Source organism: Triticum dicoccoides, chromosome 7A (genome assembly GCF_002162155.2).
Source record: "Triticum dicoccoides isolate Atlit2015 ecotype Zavitan chromosome 7A, WEW_v2.0, whole genome shotgun sequence".
Taxonomy (NCBI): domain Eukaryota; kingdom Viridiplantae; phylum Streptophyta; class Magnoliopsida; order Poales; family Poaceae; genus Triticum; species Triticum dicoccoides.
This window is the reverse complement of record NC_041392.1, coordinates 135,356,368-135,371,962: the sequence shown is the minus strand read 5'-3', so window position 1 is coordinate 135,371,962 and position 15,595 is coordinate 135,356,368. Positions and strand designations below refer to the sequence as shown.

The window sequence follows — 15,595 nt, the reverse complement described above, 5'->3', positions numbered from 1 at the left end:
GTGAATTTGAGAAATACTTGTGTTGAATTTTGTGATTCCCGTAGCATGCACGTATGGTGAACCGTTATGTGATGAAGTCGGGGCATGATTTATTTATTGATTGTCTTCTTTATGAGTGGCGGTCGGGGACGAGCGATGGTCTTTTCCTACCAATCTACCCCCCTAGGAGCATGCGCATAGTACTTTGTTTCGATAACTAATAGATTTTTACAATAAGTATGTGAGTTCTTTATGACTAATGTTGAGTCCATGTATTATACGCACTCTCACCCTTCCACCATTGCTAGCCACTCTAGTACCGCGCAACTTTCGCCGGTACCATAAACCCACCATATACCTTCCTCAAAACAACCATCATACCTACCTATTATGGCATTTCCATAGCCATTCTGAGATATATTGCCCTGCAACTTTCTACCGTTCCGTTTATTATGACACGCTCCATCATTGTCATATTGCTTTGCATGATCATGTAGTTGACATTGTATTTGTGGCAAAGCCACCGTTCATAATTCTTTCATACATGTCACTCATGCATCATTGCACATCCCGGTACACCGCCGGAGGCATTCATATCTCTTTGAAGGCTACTATGCATCCTTATGAATACAAGAGTGGTTTTTTTTGTTTTGGGTATAGCAGGACTTGAACCTGCGACCATTAGGTTAAAAGCCCAATGCTCTACCAACTGAGCTATACACCCGATTTTACAAGAAGGCTTGGTGCAGAAAAGAAAAGAGGGCGGCCTGGCCCCTTTTCTTCTTATCATATCACAAGGGCGCGGCTCTGTATGGTATAGTACTGTGGAGAAAGTTTGGGAGTCCTTTCCACTCATTGAGGATTCTATCTAAGAAAAGAAGGTCAACGGGGGAGACTACTTTGAAGTCCGGGCTGAACAAACTACTTCTCCTGCTACCAAAACAGAGTCATATCTTGTTCTAAGTATCGAGTTGTAATTCTTGAGTTGTAAGTAAATAAAAGTGTGATGATCATCATTATTAGAGCATTGTCCCACTGAGGAAAGGATGATGGAGACTATGATTCCCCCATAAGTCGGGATGAGACTCCGGACGAAAATAAATAAATAAAAGAGGCCAAAGAAGCCCAAATAAAAAAAAGAAAAAAAAGAGGCCATAAAAAAAGAGAAAGGCCCAAATAAATAAAAAAATGAGAGAAAAAGAGAGAAGGGGCAATGCTACTATCCTTTTACCACACTTGTGCTTCAAAGTAGCACCATGATCTTCATGATAGAGAGTCTCATATGTTGTCACTTTCATATACTAGTGGTAATCTTTCATTATAGAACTTGGCTTGTATATTCCAATGATGGGCTTCCTCAAAATGCCCTAGGTCTTCGTAAGCAAGCGAGTTGGATGCACACCCACTAGTTTCTTTTGTCGAGCTTTCATATACTTATAGCTCTAGTGCATCCGTTGCATGCCAATCCCTACTCATTCACATTGATATCTATTGATGGGCATCTCCATAGCCCGTTGATACGCCTAGTTGATGTGAGACTATCTTCTGCCTCCTTTTTGTCTTCTCCACAACCACCATTCTATTCCACATACAGTGTTATATCCATGGCTCACGCTCATGTATTGCGTGAAGATTGAAAAAGTTTGAGAATGTCAAAAGTATGAATCAATTGCTTGGCTTGTCATCAGGGTTGTGCATGATTTAAATATTTTGTGTGGTGAAGATAGAGCATAGCCAGACTATATGATTTTGTAGGGATAGCTTTCTTTGGCCATGTTATTTTGAGAAGACATGATTACTTGGTTAGTATGCTTGAAGTATTATTATTTTTTATGTCAATATTAAACTTTTGTCTTGAATCTTATGGATCTGAATATTCTTGCCACAATAAAGAAGAATTACATAGAGAAATATGTTAGGTAGCATTCCACATCAAAAATTCCATTTTTATCATTTACCTACTCGAGGACGAGCAGGAACTAAGCTTGGGGATGCTGATACGTCTCCAACGTATCTATAATTTTTGATTGTTCCATGCTATTATATTATCTATTTTGGATGTTTATGGGCTTTATTATGCACTTTTATATTATTTTTGGGACTAACCTATTAACCCAGAGCCCAGTGCCAGTTTCTGTTTTTACCTTGTTTTAGAATATCGTAGAAAAGGAAAACCAAACGGAGTCCAATTGACCTAAAACTTCACGGAACTTATTTTTGGAAGGAAAGCAACCCGAGAGACTTGGAGTCCACGTAAGGGAAGCTTCGAGGAGGCCACGAGGTAGGGGGGCGCGCCCACCCCCTAGGCGCACCCTCCACCCTCGTGGGCCCCTCGTGGCCCCCCTGACGCAGTTCTTCCTCCTATATATCTCCATATACCCTAAAAACATCCGGGAGCACAACAGATCGGGAGTTCCACTGCCAGAAGCCTCCGTAGCCACCGAAAGCCAATCTAGACCCGTTTCGGCACCCTGCCGGAGGGGGAATCCCTCTCCGGTGGCCATCTTTATCATCCCAGTGCTCTCCATGACGAGGAGGGAGTAGTTCTCCCTCGGGGCTGAGGGTATGTACCAGTAGCTATGTGTTTGATCTCTCTCTCTCTCTCTCGTGTTCTTGAGGTGATACGATCTTGATGTATCGCGAGCTTTGCTATTATATTTGGATCCTATGATGTTTCTTCCCCCCTCTACCATCTTGTAATGGATTGAGTTTTCCCTTTGAAGTTATCTTATCGGATTGAGTCTTCAAAGATTTGAGAACACTTGATGTATGTCTTGCCATGCGTATCTGTGGTGACAATGGGATATCACGTGATTCACTTGATGTATGTTTGGTGATCAACTTGCGAGTTCCACCCATGAACCTATGCATAGGGGTTGGCACACGTTTTCGTTGTGATTATCCAGTAGAAACTTTGGGGCACTCTTTGAGGTTCTATGTGTTGGTTGAATAGATGAATCTGAGATTGTGTGACGCATATCGCATAATCATACTCACGGATACTTGAGGTGACATTGGAGTATCTAGGTGACAATAGGGTTTTGGTTGATTTGTGTCTTAAGGTGTTATTCTAGTACGAACTCTAGGGCTGTTTGTGACACCTATAGGAATAGTCCAACGGATTGATTGGAAAGAATAACTTTGAGGTGGTTTCGTACCCTACCATGATCTCTTTGTTCGTTCTCCGCTATTAGTGACTTTGGAGTGACTCTTTGTTGCATGTTGAGGGATAGTTATGTGATCCAATTATGTTATTATTGTTGAGAGGACTTGCACCAGTGAAAGTATGAACACTAGGCCTTGTTTCCTAGCATTGTAATACCGTTTACGCTCACTTTTATCATTAGTTACCTTGCTGTTTTTATATTTTTAGATTACAAAAACCTTTATCTACCATCCATATTGCACTTGTATCACCATCTCTTCGTCGAACTAGTGCACCTATAAAATTTACCATTGTATTGGGTGTGTTAGGGACACAAGAGACTCTTTGTTATTTGGTTGCAGGGTTGCTTGAGAGTGACCATCTTTATCCTACGCCTCCTACGGATTGATAAACCTTAGGTCATCCACTTGAGGGAAATTTGCTACTGTCCTACAAACCTCTGCACTTGGAGGCCCAACAACGTCTACAAGAAGAAGGTTGTGTAGTAGACATCAATAGCGAGCTGGAATGAGCAGCTTGTCCGATCAGTTTTCTTGCCCATTGATGCTGAAGCGGTCTTAGCTATTCCTTTGTGTACACGGAATCTAGATGATTTTTGGGCCTGGAGCGGAGAGAAGAAAGGTTATTTCTCTGTCAAATCTGCACACAGACTTATCATGCGAACCAAGATCACGAGAGAGAATTGGATTGAGGAACAAGACGGAACTTCAGCAGCGGATAATGCAAATACGGAATGGACTGATTTATGGAAAACTGAAGTACCTGCAAAAATTAAGTTGTTTCTCTGGTGTCTTGCACGGAATTCAATTCCAACAGCATATGTACTAGAGCATAGAAACATCTCAACTTCATTGGCATGTGCATTATGTGGCGCTAGGGATCCGTGGAGACATGCCTTGTTGAACTGCTCGACGGCCTGCAGTGTATGGGCGCTAGCGGATGAGGCGATCTTGGATCAGATGAGTCGTTTCGACACCGATAACGTAACGGACTGGCTCTTTGCTATGAAGAGAGCCTTGACAAATGATATCTTTGTTCGTCTGACGACCACCCTATGGGCAATTTGGGCAGCAAGAAGAAAGGCTGTTTATGAGGACATTTTTCAGAGTCCCTTCTCTACCCATTGTTTTGTCAACTCCATTCCGAACGACATCCAAATCGTGAAGAAACCAGAGAGTACAACAACGCATTCAGTACCGGTGAGGCCAACACATTGGATGCAACCCCTTTTAGGCATGATGAAAGTGAATGTTGATGCGACCACTATGAGGAGATCGAGATTTGGTGCGGTTGCTGCAGTTTGCAGGAATGGGGAGGGTCTTTATCTTGGAGCGTCAGCGATTGTGTTCAATGGTATATCTGATCCAACTACTCTTCAGGCGTTGGTAGTCCGGGAATCAATGGCACTAGCAGAGGACCTCCATCTACAGGCGAGACACATCGCAACTGACTGCAAAGGTATTGTGGAGGATATCAAGCAGAAGAATAGTCCGAGCTATAGGGCTATTATACATGAGATCATAGAATACTCTCGTAGTTTTCAGTTATGCAATTTTGTGCATGAGTTTAGGAGCTCGAATTTCGAGGCTCACAATCTAATGAAGCATGTTTTGAAACTGGGGATCGGCCGCCATGTCTGGCTGGGCAACCCTGGTGAACTTTAGTTTGTCCCTGTAAACGCTGTGATGGTTTATTAAAAGCTTCTAATTGTCTCAAAAAAAACTTGGTCCTCTGTGCCCCAACAAACGGATTATTCTCTTGAGAGGGACCTCAGATATAGTGTCCGCCTGGTAATGCGGTCCACATTACACTTGTCGAAATGTCAATTTTATGACGTATGTGGGATGCATATTCCGTGTATATTTTCTCTCTCGAATATGCACGAGCGTTCATATTATATATTAAAGAAGAAAGGCAAAGATTGCCTCCACCATGCTTTACAAGATTTCCGTTACAATTATCCTTCCCTATGCGCCCACCTATCTAAGCTACCAAAGAAGGGTTCAACATCCCCTTTAAACTTGCCGGCTAGCCACCATATCTTCCCTTCGGACTTGATCCTAGCTATAAGCGCATCCATCGAGGGGGATGCCCCTTTGAACACAATAGCATTGCGATGCTTCCACAACTCCCAAATAGTGAGGAAGATAGTATGGAGATCCTTGCGCCGTAGATTGTTCGGAACTTGCTTGTCCCGCAGCCAAGCATCCAGCGTGTCTTGGGCCGTTGGTGTCCAGTCCAACTTGCCTAATGCCTCACAAATTACAGCCTAAATGGCTCGAGAGAACACACATGTTAGCAGCACATGATTGATCGTTTCCTCCTCCTGGTCGCAAAGAGGGCATGCGTCCTGGTGCGGCAACCCTCTCCGTGCTAGTCTATCCGAGGTCCAACACCGATCTCGTAGTGCTAGCCAAGTGAAGAACTTGCAATTAGAGGGGGGCCGGGATGTCCAAGTAAGCTCCGGCATGGGTGCTACTTCTCGGCCCCAAAACTTTGCCGCATATGCCGACCTCACCGAGTAGCGACCGTTCGTCTCCCAGGACCATGCTACCTTGTCCGGCACATCCACCTCCGGCTCCCACGTGTGCACACACAACCATAGGGTTAGAAATTCCCTCAAGGCTTGCTCTTCCAGCTCTGGGCCGACATCCATAGCCCACGAACCATCTTCAATGGCCGGTGCCACATGCTTCGTAAGTCTGACACGTCGGGGGATCATGCCATATATAGTTGGTGCAATCTCCTGCACCCTCATCCCATTAATCCAACGATCCTCCCAAAAGAGGGTGTTTTGCCCACAATGCGCCTCACACTTGGTGGCAGCCTGGAACAAACAAAGTGCCTCCGTTGGAACCTTAATTGTGAATTCACTCCAAGGTCTACTCAAGTCCACCCGTTGCAGCCATGGCCACCTAGCTTGCATGGCCACATTCATCCATTTGAGGTTCGGTATGCCCAGTCCTCTAGCCCATTTTGGAGCACAAACTGAGTCCCAGGCGACAGCGCAGTTACCACCATTCGCATTAGCTCGCTTGCACCAGAGGAAACCTCTACACACTTTGTTCATCGCAGCTATAGTCTTCATTGGGAGATCCAAGGCCATCATGGCATGAATGGGCATTGCACATAGCACCAATTGGACCAAGGTCAACCGTCCACTCTTAGGCATCAAAGCCGCCTTCCACTTAGGGAGGCAGTTCACCATTTGATCCACCAAGTATTGCAACTGCGCTGGAGTTTGCTTCCGTAGTGCCAACGGGAGGCCCAGGTATTTTATAGGGAAGGATCCTCTCGGGCATCCTAGCACGCTGCTGGTCATGTTAATTTCTTGATCCGAGCACCTTGTTGGGAGGGCCGCTGATTTCGCCATATTCATCTGCAAACCAGATGCCTCCCCAAAAACCTCAAAGATACACTTTGCAGCTTCAAGCTCGCCTGGCTTGGGTTTGATGAAAACCACCACGTCATCCGCGAATATGGACAGCCTTTACCTCATCCCTCGAGAAGCCAACGGCTCCAAGAGCCATCTTTGTGTTGCTCGCTAAAACAGCCTTTGCAATGGCTCCATAGTGAGAATAAAGAGCATCGGTGATATCGGATCACCCTGCCTGAGCCCCTTACAGTTGTATATAGTGTCTCCGGGGTCCCCATTCACCATGATTTTTGTGGTACAAGTTGCAAGAATACCACAAATCCATGATCTCCACCTAGGACCGAACCCAAGTTGTTGCATCACCTCAATCAGGAACGGCCATTGAACGGAGTCAAAAGCTTTCGAAATGTCTAGCTTGAGTAATATGGCGGGGTTGCGCAAGGCATTCAGCCTTCGAGCTGTACTTTGGACCAACATGAAGTTGTCATGTAAGGATATGCCCTTCACGAAAGCACTCTGATGGTTCCCCACAAGCATAGGAAGTTTCCACACTAGTCTGCATGCCAGGACCTTCTTAAAGATCTTAATAACTCCATGCACGAGACTGATCGACCTAAAGTCCGCCACATCTAGGGCACCGTCCTTCTTGGGCAGCAAAGTGACGAGGGATTTGTTGATCACGGCCAAACCTCAAACGTCCCCATTGTAAAAGCAAGCGAATGCCTTCATGATATCATCTTTTATAATATGCTAGCATGCGGCATAAAAGCGGCCCGTAAATCCATCCGCCCCGGGTGCCTTGTCTAGGGGCATTCCCTTGATGACACCTTCCACCTCTTCGTACATGAATGGCTCCTCTAGCTGCGATAGATCTAGCCGCGGCAAGTCCAACTCATCGAGATTTATAGTGCAGCTCCGGGACTCCGCAGAACCAAATGTCGCGCCGTAATATGCATCCACTGCGGAAGCCACCTCATCCTGTCCAGAATATATGCATCCGTTGTGCTTGACCGAGCGTAGGACATTCTTGCGCTGCCGATGACTCGCCTGTTGATGAAAATGCCTTGTACTGCCATCTCCTTCACGCAACTGCAACAAGCGCGATCTCTGTCTTGCTATGCTTCTCCCAAGAGAGGCCAGCCCTAGCAGCTTCTTCTTTAAGCAGCTCCTCAAGCCTCTTTCCGCGTCCGATAGTGGCCTATTATCCATCGCGACGTCCAGTTGCTTTATGACCTCCAGAGCAATGGAAATTTGAAGTTTCACATTGCCAATCCAGCGAGTGCTCCACCATTGAAGGTTTATAGCCGTAGCTCGCAATTTATTATTACAGCGTGATGTACACATTGGACATCTCAGGCGTCGAGTCCCAGGCCCCTTGCACCATGTCCAGAAAACCTTGAGCCTCGACCCAAAACGCCTCGAACCTGAATCTTTTCCTCATACTAACCTCCACATTCATATCCAAGATAAGAGGGCAGTGGTCCGAAATCGCCGTCCCTAGAGCGGACAGGAAGCAGGACGGAAATGCCTCATCCCACTCATTGGAGACAAATACATGATCAATTTTCTCCAGCGTGGCATTCCGCCTCTCATTTGACCAGGTATAGCGCCTCCCATTAAGGTATAGTTCCTTGAGTTCCAATCTGTTTAATTTTGCTCTAAATCTCCCCAACATCCTTCGGTTAACCAGCTCATTACTATTGACCTCTTGCCTAGCCAAGAGATTGAAAGCCCCAGCTACCAACCACGGCCCTGCGTGCAGATCCCGGATATCCACCAACTCTTGCATGAACTTGATTTTGTCTACCTCATCTTGCGGCCCATAGACACTTGCGAGCCACCATGCCTGTTCGTCATCCGGGCACTTAACCAACATGGTCAGCGTATGATTAGTGTAATGTGAGTTGGATATATGTGTGATAGAGTCATCCCAAGCTACTAGAATCCCGCCACGAGTACCCACCGCCGGCAAGTAGGAAAAGTTTTCATATTTGCTTCCGAGGCATTGCCTCACATCATTCACCGATACAACTTGAAGCTTAGTTTCCTGAAGGCAAATGATTGCTGAATCGGCCGTTGCCACCACCTGGTACATCATGTTCCTCCTAGCTTGAGCGTTCAGCCCACGAACATTCCACACTAAGACTTTCAACGGGTGCACATTCATTTGGCATGCCCGCACAAACCACACAGCTGACCACGCAGCTAGACCCCAATGGGGCTGTCCACCAACGGCATCGGGGGCGACTCCTAGCCAAACAAGGCTAGAATAGCCGCAATGTGCGCATCCGAGAGTGGTCATGCGAACAGGTCCACATACATCCGTAGTGCCTCCTCAGATATAACTTCGCCTTCATGTGCCAAGCATAATTTCCGGATGAGAACTTGCTGTTGTTTGGTCGCCGCCCACTTGGCAATTCTAGCGCTACGCCTTGGAGTTATCTCGAGCCTTTGCTTCTTCCTGATCTGGCGTCCTGGGTTGGCAACAGCACGGCCAGAAAGCCTCGGCAGCATGGGAGAAACAGGCACATGCATATCAGCGCAAAAAGCGGCAAAATCCCCCCCCCCCCCGGGGGCGATCTGCATGGCCGCTGGCGTGCATGGCCTCGGATCCGGTGCTAGCACATGGCCAGCATCCTGCGGGGCCACCTGTTCCCCGATCCTAGGCATGCATGGCATGGGAACCCGGGCTTGGCCATCCTCGTCCTCCAGCGGTGCCAACTGGGCAGTCCCCATAGGCATGCATGGCCTGGTGGCATGCATTGGGCTGCCCTCCCCACCTGACAGCTAATCTGAAAAGTCTCCCATGCTTCTACTTGTCCTATTCCATCTGAAACCGTGCAGGAGAACGACAGCAGCTGCACAGCTGCACAAACCCCAACCATATCCTGCTCCTCCATGATCCGGTCCTGCAGTGGGATTTGCAATCCACCAATTCGGACCGAGTCCACCAAACTCTGCCCAGCAGAGGGAAGTAGCCCCGACGTGCCGGGCCCAGCATCCTGCAAAGCACTCTGTCCCATCCCCACGCTTCGTCGCCATCTGGCCAATTGCACCGAGGGAGGGGAACCAACGGTCTGCTGCGCCTCGGCTGGGGCCACACAGGATGCCACCTGCGGACCTGACCAGCTGGCGGCCCCAGGCCTATCCTCGCCCAAAGGGTGTTCCACCGGACCCACCAAGGAACCCCTGACGCCAGCCCACAGCTGTTGTTCACCGCTGGGTCCATCGAATCGAGCGCAGTTTGAACACACGCGCGCGCGCCCGCCGACGGTGGTGCCGCCGTCGAGGACTCCGCCGTATGCACCGAGCCACCACCGACGTGGCGAGAATGGCCTCCCCCGCCTCTTCCACTAGAGGACCCCCGCCCACGGCCATCGTGTGGGTGGGGAAGGAGGCGGCGGCGGCGGGGGCGCCGTCCCGCCATCATCCACCATCACGCCCATCAGCACCCGGATCTCGATGGGGTACCAGAACGTGCTTGAGCAACGTCCGGCCGCCGACCGTCGTCCATCCGCCTCCAACCAAAGCATGCGCCTTGGCTCATCGATGTAGAGGAGATGCTGAGTGGGAATCCGCCTGGGCCGGTTCGTGCGCAACCAAACCCTGAAATCCGCCATGTCCATCCTGCTTGCAGTATCCTTGTCTACCACGACGACGTAGCCCAAACCACGCAGGATCACACTGGCAGTCCGCCGGCACCAGGCATGCGCCGGCACACCCCGGAGCGAGATCGGGACAAGGTACGGCAAGGACGCCGCCGTCGCCTGGGCTTGCCGAATCCATGGGCGCAGAGAGAGCTCGAACCAGGGCACCTCCACGTGCCCGGCGCGCACCATGCGCTCCCGAAGAGCACCGTCATGGCAGAGCATGAGGAAATCCTCAGGGAAGAAGCGCCGAATGGACATCTCCGCCGGTCCAACGCCGAACGCGGCATGCAACACGGCCGCCGCCGCGTCCACATCCACCACCGGCCTGGTGCCGACGACGGTGACCAGCACACCCCGCGCCAGCTCGGCCTCGAGCGACCGCGTATCCTCCGCAGCTTCCAGGAAGCACACCTCCACCTCCTCATCACAGCAGAACTCCGGCCGAGAGTGCTGGCCCTCCAGCTAGTCAAAAGGCACCGAGAACGCCGGACCTGCAGACCTCCTCACCGACGGTGGCCATGCCGCGGGCGGATCCTGCACCACCTGGCTCCACAAAGCACCGCTCCCGGCGGCGGGGGCGGCAGGACCACAGGCGAACGCGAGCGCGGGGACGGCGACAGCGAGCGCGGGGGCGAAGTCGGCGATGCCTGGCGCGGGCCATCCGCAACCTGAAGCCGCAGAGCAGGCGGCAGGCGTGGTTGCTGCTCCACCGGAGACGGCTGCGCGGACGAGTGTAGCCCCGCGAGGTGTGGCCAGGCCCATGGCAACGAACGCAGAGCGTGGGGTTCGTGCACTCCCTTGAGATCTGCCCATCACTGCCACAGTTGTAGCAGCAGCTGTACAACTCCACCGGGAGCCTGGAGGAGGGAGGAGGGCGAGCCGCCGTCAGGACGTGCCTCCGTCCCTCCCGCCGCCAGCACGGCGGGCGCTGGGTGCGAGTCTGCGGCACGCGCGGACGCCGAGGCATCTTGGTTTGCCATCCACCATGTGCCGGACGCGTTGCCGGAGCGCGAGAGGGTCCCGCCGCGCCGCCTTGCACCACCGGCCCAAAAGGGGTGCCCAGGATATGGGGGACGATGATGGCGGAGCGAAGCTGCGGCCGCAACGGCGCGGGGGGAGGAGAGGAACGAGGCTCCACACGGGGCGAAGGAGACATGGGAGCGTCAGATTCCGACGAGAACGAACCAGAGAGGGAGACCCTAGAGGCCATGGCCCCGCGGAGAGGTGGGCGCCGCCGCCGGAGTGGAAGGCGGCTCTTTGGGTGGCTGCCGGCGCCGGAGTGGCCGCCGGCACAGAGCGGAGCGCTAGGGAGAGCGGCTTTCTTCATGATCAATTTCCTTAGTCCTGACGAATTGTGTGTCCTCCTCCATGTATATTTTTATGAAAAGATTTATGGGACACATGGTTGAAGAGAAAAGAAATCTTCCAGTTAAACTAGGAAAGTAAAAAAATGTAAAATATAGTTGTCACATTGTTCAGTACGATCTACTTGAGGTGACTCATGCTCTGGTCAACGCTAGCCACCCTTTCTTCCCACCTTAGGTCCCACTTGGAAGAATGTTATTTATTTTACACTTGTAAGAGCATCTACAGCCGGGAGCCTTAAACCCCCCTCAAATGCTGGGCGGACGGCACAGTCACTGACCCATCAAAGAAAAAAAACCGACCCAGGCGGGCTCCTCATACTGGCTCTAAACATCGGCCGGGTTGACCGACGCCCTTCGTATCCATCTCAAAATTGGGCCGGATATGGGAGGCCCAGGCGTGATCGGCCACATCCGCCATGTTGGACCAGACAGCCCGACCTCACCCCAAATTGCACGCCCCCAACCTACCTGATTCCACTTGCTCCTCTCCCTCCTTCATGCCGGCTGTCTCCTAGCTCTGCCGCCACCCTTGATCCCCCGCTGATCTGAGCCCTCAGCGTCGCCAACACCGGCACAACAATCCTCTCATCCGTGCTCGCCGTCGCGGACATCGTCACCGGCCGGGATGCCACCGTGGTATGACCGATAACTCTCGGAGTGCACCTTGCCCTCTATGTGTTCGACACATTGTCCGACCAGGTTTTTGTGATGTATTCGTAGGCACAACGATGGATTTTGATTGTTCGTCCGACAAGGAGTATGGACCCACAGAGCTTGATGAAATGATTCAAAATGAGTTCTTTGATTTGTCGAATTCGGACGAAAAAGACGATACGATCATGCTCATGAGCATGCAATAGGAAATGGGCCGGCAGGTGGAGCACATTCTCAACTTCAAGGGCTCGATCAAAGGTAAAAGAGTTATTAACCGAGATAGGTCTCTGAAGCACGGTTACTCTATAATGACTACTTTACTACGGAACCAACTTTCCTTGATGATCCATGGTTTCATCGACGTTTCCGTATGCGCAAACAATTGTTTTTGCGCGTTTTGGAGGTAGTGTAGTCACATGATGACTACTTCAAACTCACTAGGGATTCTTGCCGACAACTTTCATTAAAATGCACGACTGTTGTGAGGATGCTTGCGCTTGATAGTGTCGCCGATGTCGTTGGTGGGATTACCTGAATGGCGGAGAGCACATGCCTGAAGACCACTGTGAGGTTTTCCCACGCCGTGGTGCAAGTGTTTGGAGTAGAGTATCTGAGAGAACCAAATGTGCAGGATACATAAAACTTTGTTGGGTATTGAAGAGGCAAGAGGTTTTCCAGGTATGCTCGGTTCAATTGATTGCATGCATTGGCAATGGAAAACTGGCCTAAAGGTTTGCGCGGACTGTACCAAGGTCAGACCAAGGAGGTCACGATCATACTAGAAGCAGTGGCATCACATGACTTATGAATTTGGCATTCTTTCTTTGGGATGTGGGATCTCACAACAACATCAATGTGCTTCAGCAATCACCCGTGTTCAGGAGACTTTGCAATGAGGAATTACCACTGTGCAATTACACTGTCAACGGCCGCGACTACAACATGGGGTATTATCTTGTCGATGGTAGCTATCCTTAGTGCAACGTGTTTGTGAAGACCACATCTGAACCCCAAGGCAACAAACAAAGCCACTTTACATTAATGTAGGAAGCAACTTGAAGGATGTGGAGAGGGCACTCAGAGTGCTTCAAGCTCGTTGGAGAATTCTTCGCGGAGCTGCAATGATGTGGAAATCAGAGACTTTGTGGCAGCTGATGACATGTTGTGTAATTTTGCACAATATAATTGTCGGGGACAAGGGTGATGGGGTAGCCAGAACCAAAGATTTTGAAGTGCATGAAGAACAAGTCCACATCTCGGAAAATCAAGATGCAAATCAGCTTATGAATTTTTTGCATATGCATCAAAATCTTCAAGATCATCAGGTGCACGCGCATATGTGGACCCCCAATGAAACCAAAGAGCTAATGTTTGAATTGTGTACTTCAAATAAATTTTAAAGTTTGAACTATGTAATTTTGGTACAAAGAACTATAATTTACGTTGACATTCACGTGTATGATCGACATGCATGGATTTTCATGAATTTGAGAGTTTGGATTTGAGGTGTGTGTTTGTCCGACGCTGTCCGCGGATGTGCCTACGGGCGTACTGGGGGGCGGATTTGCCAAAGTCCGGCTATAGATACTCTAACCTCTTCCACATGTATTAAACTGGGTGCCCGTATAATCCAGGCGGAAAGGAAACGGAGCATGGGAGGTGTGTATTATTTTTCCAGGTAGAAGGCACAAAACGACCATTTTTTTCCAGGATCTAAACAACCAACCAACCCAGATGCACATAATAATTATCCGCCTGGATGTTTCACACCTGTAATTGTTCGTGAAACACCACACCCTTAATGGGTTTAATGTTCTTCCTCAGTCATGATCACATCATAAAGATCCTCGTCATGAAGATCCGACTTATCTAAGAAATCACCCATGTCACCAAGAGAAGTACACCATGAGATAATGCTGGGGAAGACTGTGCATCGGATGTCTTCGCCATCGAAACAGACCAGGGAGGACGACTGAGGGGGTGGACCAGTCGGTGAGGCGTGAGAATGATCGAGAGATCGGCTAGGGATTGGCGAGGGAATAAGCCGGGTGGTAGAGACGCAGCGGTGACAGGATCGCCGAGAGGAAACGTAACCCTAGCCGCTGCTTGGGAAAAGCCTCTTCGGCTTTGTTTCTGGCTTACTAATTGATATGGTCAAGCGGGCTTAACGACCGTTGACCTTTGATCAAGAAACAAATGTACTAATATGCCATCCAAAAAAGAAAACGAAACCCAAAAAAACTGAAATTTGTCATCCAAATAAAAAGTTGCCATGTTTAACAACTAAAGTTGTCATCCTCATATGCATGGTGTTTAAGGTGAGGCAAAACATAAAGGCTAAACAATTGTATTGTGTTTTCTTTTCGTTCTCGTGTTCTACTGTTCTAGCAACAAGAATGATCATTCCAAGTTACAAGTTGGCCGTGTCCGAACCCTGCCGTGCGGGTTCATGTGCGACTCAGCTCCGCAACAAGGCAGTTAGCCGTAACGTCTGGCTACACGCCGGCCGGCGGGCGGCGGCGTTCGTACAGCGGCCAACTGTGCACTGTAATCAGCAACTTTTTTTTGAAAAGTTTCGGCGAGCATATGCCCGAATCGTGCGCGGAATCATGAGGCTCACTTTTGCATGTGATATTGTAGGGCGCACCATCACTTCGATCAGTTCAGCTCGGCCATCACGGTACGTACCTAGCTATACCAGCGGTGGCCATGCATGTAGCAGCTTTTCCCTTACCACGCAGTTGACGCATGACTGTTCATGGTAGTATTATTTTGGCAGGGTTTCCATCGTTGGCACAGTGACGCGTTTCTCTGAGATGTCCGCTTAGACGTGTCACATGCGTGTCTTCTTGTTTTGAACTTCCAAACTATCTCATCAACAAACCTAGCTAGAAACAGTTTTCACAGAGGTTTGATTGATTTTTCACCAGCTCGCAGACATCATTAGGCCAACTCTACCACGCGACCCTATCCTGTCCGTTCTGTTCGTTTGGAGTAAAACCGGACAAACCAGACGACCCAGCGGCAAACCTTATTTTGCTTTTTCGTTCGTTTTGTGTCTGTTTTACCCCATCCCTGTACCAAAGTTGGTCTCGTTTTGGGGCAAAAGCGGACACGAGCCGGACGTTTTCTGCATCCCTTCTGTCCGCTGTGTCCGTCTGCACATGGGTCTGGCCCACCTGTCATTGAAACCTGAGGGACCCACCCACCCACCCACCCATCCCTTCTCTCTCCTTTATTTCCACCATTCATTGCACACCGCGTCGACGGCCGCCGGAGCAGGGCATGGGCACGGCCTCCCTGCCGGCGGGCCAACCAATGCCAGCCTCCCGACCACGGCAGCCGCGACTAGCAGAAGGCGAGCACGCGGGGCTGCGGCAGACGGGCGTGCGCGCGACGAGCT

The 15,595-nt window shown here is 49.9% G+C and overlaps 1 non-coding gene across 1 annotated transcript; it reads right to left on the bottom strand.

Annotated features, from left to right (window-relative positions):
* Positions 1-630: 630 nt before the first annotated feature.
* Positions 631-703, bottom strand: TRNAK-UUU. The gene has a single exon. It is a non-coding gene; the product is annotated as a tRNA-Lys (tRNA).
* Between the last annotated feature and the right edge of the window lie 14,892 nt (positions 704-15,595).